Genomic DNA, 7,514 nt, shown 5'->3' with positions numbered 1-7,514 from the left:
GGGAGGATGCTCTTTAACTGATCACACCTGTGCATTATTTTAAAAACACAATAAATAAAAGTAGACCAATGGCCCATTACAATTACATGCAGAATCGTGAAACAGAATTATTATCAGGTGTTAACGTGCCCTTTGTAGCTTCTAAAAGGAAGACTCTGGAGACAGCAACATCACGAAGCTTCTTTTTGAATATTATTCTTCTGGTCTGTAGTCCCTGCTGGCTCTGACATTTACTTGTTAGGTAGGAAATTACAAGTGAGTGCCAAGAGGACAATATTCTTTTGAAGCTAAGGGAAAATGAGACCTATGGGATAAGGGGCATCACAGCGAGAGTATTTTCATCACAGCGAGGGTATTTGGACCAGCAAGTTTATACAGCCAACAGGTGTTTTTGCAAGCCCAGGTGACTAATAATGCTGGAAATTAAAAACCTGAATCTCTATGTGACTGACAAAAGAGATATTCCATAACGTTGTCTGTGCAGAAAGAAGAAATACACAATCAGATGTAAAAGTGTTTTTCCTCCGTACTTTCCTGGATTCTGCACAGCCACAGAAAGATGTGCACGTATGTACATACAACGGTTAGGACTGAAAGAATAAATATAAATAGAAAGACATCAACAACACATTGCACATTTACAACTGAATCCTTGTGGGGTTGGTTGCAGTAAGATCCTAACATGATTTGAGCCAAAAGTTCTAAAATGTTTCATTGATCAGAAGTTTTCACTACTTTCTCTAATAAAATACTTACTTCAGTGGGGAAAAAAAAAAAAATAAAGAGAGTTTTTAATTATCTGTGGAAATGTATCATTTGATGGCTTTTCTTACATTGTTTGACTTCAGGTGTGCTAAACAAGCCCAAACCTGAGAATTTTGCAATTTTTCAATTTAGAAGTAACTTTAAATGAAAACTACAACTGAAAAAAAGGTTTAATTCTTCACCAGTGTGAAGCAAAGGTGAAATATATTCACACAATTCAGTGGAGTTAGCATCCAGGAAGTATTTAGGTGGGATATCTTAGTATCTCAGTATCTCCAAGGATATGAGCCTAAGTGATTTAGGCTTTCCTGGATATCAAGGGTAAGACCAACACACCATTTTTAAATCCATAAAATTTTCCAATGATATGTGTTACCATTAGACTACAGATCTGATTCAACAGAAATCTCACAAAAGTGGAAACAACCTTCTTAGTTATTGTGTCTCTTTCCTTAAAACCTTAACTTTCTTCATACAAAAAATATATAAAAAGCATTTGTTCAATAAAGACTCTACCAAAAAGCCAAAAGCAATCCAGCTGCTTATTTAGGCCAGACTCATGTCTGTGCCATACTCTGGGAAGGGTTATAAACTGCATATCATCCCTCCGTGCCATAAGTAGAGTCGCTATGCCATTCTTCCCATGCAGAATGCTATGTAAGAAATTACAAAAGGGCCCTATTTAGATGACATCAGTTTTTATTTCACATACTAATTGCCCAGGAATAGAAGGTAAAAAGAACATGTTCTCCCAGTGGAAATTTTAGGAATAATACTGAGCGAGTTCTGCATGCAGCGACACTTTACACGTGCGCTCTGCCCTCTCTTAACACTACAGATCCTTTTCCAGTTTCCAAAAGTTTCCAAGAGGAAGCAAAGGGAGTCAGAGATCTCTATGTGATGTCTCGGTGACATTTCCTGAGACGATAGTTCACTGGGATTTGCACATCTAAAGCACCCTCCAGGGAAGCTGGTGAAACATCTTGGTCTAACCTCCTTTCAGGACCCAGCACAGTAATTGTGTTTCAGGCACCAACAGCTGCTGGTGTCTCTGGGAAGATGCGAGGGAGGGCAAGGGCACTTGGCTCTGCCCAGCCCCATAGGGCCAGGTAAGGTCTTAAAGCCTCTCACAGAAATGAAATGCTCCCTTGAAGTTATTTAAAATTGAGATCTGACTTAAGGAAAAGGCAAGTTCTTTGGGCGACAATATTATTGAACTAATAGAAAAATAAAACTTATGGCAAATATGCCTACAGATGAAAAACAAGCAAAACCTTTACTAAAAAACATAACCTCCCTTGAAGTAACACATTCATCCTCCAATAACTTTGAAATCAGCCACGCTTCCAGCTAAAAAAAGTGTCATTGAGAGGGACACGTGATGATACTCATTTGTAGCTGTAGGTTGCATTAGGCATTTGGGAACAACAGCATCAGGCTAAATCGAGCTTGCTCTTCATTACCTGAATTCCAGATCTGAAGCAGCCATGGCAGAGCAGAAGCCTCTCCTGTCACACTCATGGACCCCCATACTAAGCTCTTTAATGATGGCTGTTAAATCCATCAGCAAGTGATTTATCTTCCAGATTAAATGAGTGCCACCAGAAAATAGTGGGATACATCACCCACCACCCCCCCTCCCAAAAAAATAGGCAGGCATCATCTTTAATTTAAGTATCATAATTTACACTGTTCTGGTCACCTTCAGTGATTATTACTGCATGCACTGACAGCAACATAAGCCACAATCAGCGTGTGAAGACAAGATGCCAAGGAAGCAAAGTAAATCAAAAAGGATGGAGAATTTCAGCTAGACTGACAGCAGAAATGCTCTTCTTGAGCGATACATGACAAGAGTGAGAGACAGGATGAGCTCCGATTGATTTCCTTGCAATTATATGAGCACAGACAAGAGGGCACAGCATTACTCATTATATCACCATCTTCCCAGGGGGTTATACACAAATGAGTACTAGCAAAGCAAAGCTGCAGTATCCTTGTAAACAGCAATTACAGCAGATAAACACAAACTCGGTCACGTGCTTCACCCAATGGCTGGCTGTGTAAATTCAGATTCCAGCTCAAAAGATGTCAATCTTGCTAATACCAGACCCTCAGCTTCATGCTACCCAGCACAATATATTTTACACAGTAAGCCAAGTTGCAAAAGGATGGAGCCAGGCTCTTCTCTGTGACAACCAACGATAGGACAAGGGGTAATGGGTGCAAACTGGAACACAAAAGGTTCCACTTAAACTTGAGAAGAAGCTTCTCAGTGAGGGTGCCAGAGCCTGGACCAGGCCACCCAGGGAGGTTGTGGAGTCTCCTTCTCCGCAGACATTCAAACCCGCCTGGACACCTTCCTGTGTAACCTCAGCTGGGTGTTCCTGCTCCAGCAGGGGATTGGACTGGATGAGCTTTCGAGGTCCCTTCCAATCCCTAACATTCTGTGATTCTCCTCCTCTTTCCCACACTTCCCAAACTGTATGAGCAGAACAGTCCCCTCAAATTCATTTCCATGACACCTTAACTGACAGGGTTGAGTGCAGGGTGACAGCAAAATGCCGCTTCCCAGTGTTGTGGGAGTCCCCCCAGCCAGCGCTGCCCACCAGCCGTGCCTGGGATGCAACCGGGGCGCTGTGCAGAGCCACGCTGGTGGAAAACCACGAGTTATAACAGCAGAAGATGTGCAAGTCCATGCATAAAGAGAGAGACTTCACCCAGCTGCTGCTGCTGGGCCAGGAAATTCAGGTGTGGGCTTTACCTCCCAGCAGTCTAGGAAGACTTTTCAGAAACTTGAATCCTCATTCTGTGGGAAGAGAAACTCTGGAGGCACTACAAATACAAAGCAAAAAAGTGCTGTTGGCCACAACCACTGCACTCCAATTGATCCAAATAAGAAATACTTGTAACTATCCAAGGCTGACAATAATTGTAGAAAAAGTTTTTCTTAGTTGAGTGTACACAGCTGATGCCTCTTCCATGAAAATTTCCTGTGCTCCACAGATTTCTTTCATATTCATATTATGTTGCTCGCATAAAGTTGTCATTTGAAATTATTTTAGGCATAATATTTATAAAAATAATTCAGTAAGAATGCTTATTGCAGAGGGATTCCAGTTCTGACTGCCGAAACCACTTGGTCCAATCGTTTATGGTAGTAAATAAATGTTATGAAGCTTCATGGAGAAACTATTATCCAAATTACTGAACAACAACAGAAAAGCCTTTATTATGTTCCAGGAATGCATTTCTGGCAGAGAAAATAACATTTGTATACAATATCTTTTTATAGATTAGTCAGAGGAAAAAATGACTGCATTGATGTGCTGCAAACTGTAGGGATTTTTTCTTTCATGAGGAATTACAAGTGACATCAGTTTTCATAATATCAGAAGAAGAGAATATACTTTGTTGAAAGAATTCCAGCTTTTCTATTCTGCTAAGTTGTGTTACTGAGACAAACTTTCCCATTGTTTATTGTTTGCCAAGTTCTGGCTCCGATGTACATAATGAAAAAGTGTTTCAAGCTCTCAAATATTTTTAGTGAAGAATTATTTTATAGTTTTCTCTAGAGCAAAGCAGCAAAATGACCCTACTGAGACCTGTGATAGCATTTGCCAGGGGCTTGAAGCCTGCGCCTCCTGTGCGTAAAATAAAATTGTCCATGATGTCTCAGCAGACTGTTCTCAATATAGTTATTCCTGGATCATATCAGTTCAAGCAATCCTCTTCAATGGCCAAAAACCTTTTGTACAGCCATCCTTTCAAACTGCTGTTGGTCTTTAGCTTGTGGTGGAATCCTGCTCTCACAAAAGTCAGCAGAAGTATTTCTTCCGCATCCTGGACACCATTACTGTGATCATCTAAAAGCAAAACTACTAAAATCTTTGACGAACTCAGTCTCACTGCAGAGGGTCATTTAAGACCAAATGCAGAACCTATGTGCCTAGTGAGCAATGTCACACAAAATGACTTTTTATTTCCTTTTCTTTATTAAGAAGAACACTTAACAAAAGACAAACTATGCTGTTGACTCAACCTTCGGCAGGTGTTCCATGAGCCACAGCTCTATGGGAGGTACAGAGCAGCAGTTCCATACAATCAGTAAAGATTATAATAGCTCAAAGAATATTATCTGTGCAACTGTCAAACGGCAGGACCATGCTCATCTTTTGAAGAAGTTCTATGACAAGGACTCTCATTGTATTGAACAAAATTAGTTAAGAGCTTCACACTCAGAGGAATCGTGATGTCGTGGTTGTCAAAGTACAATTAATTAATCAGGAAGATTTGGAGACTTTTTTTTCCAACTTTGTTCATTTTGACCATCAAAATCTTGGTGCAGGTGGCAGCAGAAGCAGCACTGAGGTTGGGATGAATGCACTGGGCTGAGGGGACAGACATAAACCAAGCACGTGGACTATCAGCACAGAGTTCTTGTGCTGCCCAGCACCTGCTGTGTGAAGCTGGAACCTCTCAGTACTAACAAAGTCCAAATAAAGCTGCACCTAGATTCTGGTGTCTTAAATAATACTGAAGAATAAGTTACTCTCAAAAGCCACCTCAATCTGCCAATAAAGCATGTTCTTGGATGACACCAATTGTCACAGCTGCACTGAGGCTCAGCAAGCAATCTATGGCAATAAATCCCATGTGAGGATCCATTCCAATGATAAAAAATAAAGTACTTCCTCATGTTTGCTCTGCTCTTTTCCCTTCTCCCCCTTCTTTATTTTTTTTTTTCTCTCTTGCATGTGGAGGAAATAGCTTTGTATGGGGAAAAAAGTCCTGCCAATTAAATGTTCTGGCACACAGGTCAGCCTGCTGCCTTGCAGAAAGATGAACAGTTTGACCATTAAAGAAAATGTGTCTTTACACACAGTACAACCTGTGCAAAATTCTTAGTAATCAATGGAAGAAACACCTCACTAACAGATCCTCCATGACGGGGGAGAAGTTAGCTCAGACGAAGAGATGGAAGGCAATCTTAAAGAGTTAATAGAAACTTCAGGGCTATAAATTGGGTTCTGGAGAAATTGCAGCGCATGCCTCACATTGCTAGAAAAGATCTTGTCAGAAGTACCCACATCTTGATTCAAACACGGCCTTTGTGTTGCACAACAAAGCCACGACATTCCCCAGAGAAGACTCTATACTCTCCTCCCTATCTCCTTTAAATGAACAAAGAATCCATTTACAAATATTTAGTTTCAAAATGACTCTGTTTTGGCACTCTGTCACAGTCTCCTGAGGGGATCAACAGCAGTACAGGGAGCTTGCTTTCTGTTCTCATCTCTCTGTTGTTGAGAGCTAGTCAATAAAATATTCTTTCAGCTTTTACTGTCGATACCGATCCATGACGTTTGCATCAGGCACATCAAGCCAGGCAATCAGAAAGTACTTTACAAGAGCTTATTTCACAGAACAGCTGGAAATGCACATTCCACCCACGCAAAGAGGACCCCGCAGCACCGTGTTGGAGCAGGGAGCGTGTTTGAGCTCCGTGTCTGCAACCCCTCCAGCCTCCCAGCCCAGCGCTGGCCCAGCCCAGCTGCATTCACATTGGTAAGCAAAGTAGGGTCTCATTAGTCTCTACAGGATTTTGTAAACCATCACATTTTACACTTAAATATTCTTTGTGACACGTATTCCTTTGTTGCAAGAGTGCATAAGAATTCACGCATTTCTCGTAAGACAAATATACATGCAATATTGAAAGTAAGATGTTAGCAACAAAAAATGGTGAAAGAAAAAAAAAAAACAATCAGCTCTATGTTTCTCCACAGGAGCATCAAGGAGGTATAAACTCATTTTTAAAAAATAACCAGCATTAAGAAGCATAGCAATAGTTGTTCCTTGCGCATTGCAATGTCAGGGTGTTGCCAAAGTTAAAAGTGTTGCTTTGAATGTGAATGTGTTTCCAGGAATGCATGTTGGTCCTCACAACCTTTTGCAGTGGGTCAGTTTCTTTTTTAAGACTATGAACACAGGTATTATTTTGATATTGTCCGCATATATCCCCTACGGGTATAGACGGGATGGAGCGGAAAAAGTAGGAACTACACAGCTACTGCTATTTTATCTGGAAGGGTGATTTGGAAAGAATAAAGAATTGGCTTTTCCTTTAGGACTAGCCACAAAACTGAGCCAGTGTGGGTGAGAGGCTGGAAAATAGAAGTAAATTACTTTTCTACCAACAAATGAAGGAAATCAAGGCAGTTCCTTCCTTGGAGCAATCCCATTTATATAAATCGGTGTCTAGAGACAGAGCCTAACCCTCCAGAAAGCAAGTCCACAGTGCTGAGGCTGGCTGCCCAGCCAGGCAGGGTTCTCTGGGGCTGACATGACAAAGATTTCATATAATACATGTGGGTTACCACAAAAGTCATATAAAAATTGCCCCGAATTCCTGCTTAGTGGTTCCTACCACGGAAGACAGAAAGGGGACAACTCCTTGACTTTGGACAGGGAAATTACTTTGGTCCTGCCGGCAGGGCGTATGTCTGAAACAATTCCATTAAGGCTCAGGATCCATTTTGTGAACCACAGCTCCCCGCACTTATTACCAATGCCTTAGAATCTCATTTAAGTGTGATGTCCTCATTTATCAGTTCTAGTTACCGCAACAAGATTAAAGTTCCGGACTACTGCCCTGAACTGTCCAGCTCTGGGTAACTATCATACTGTTTTCTTTCAAATTGCTTTCTGTAGAGAAAAAGATCATCAGTATCTTCACTGTATGCAGT

This window comes from Patagioenas fasciata, chromosome 7 (assembly GCF_037038585.1).
Source record: "Patagioenas fasciata isolate bPatFas1 chromosome 7, bPatFas1.hap1, whole genome shotgun sequence".
NCBI classification, from domain to species: Eukaryota; Metazoa; Chordata; class Aves; order Columbiformes; family Columbidae; genus Patagioenas; species Patagioenas fasciata.
The sequence above is the reverse complement of the archived record's forward strand: the minus strand, read 5'-3'. Positions refer to the sequence as shown.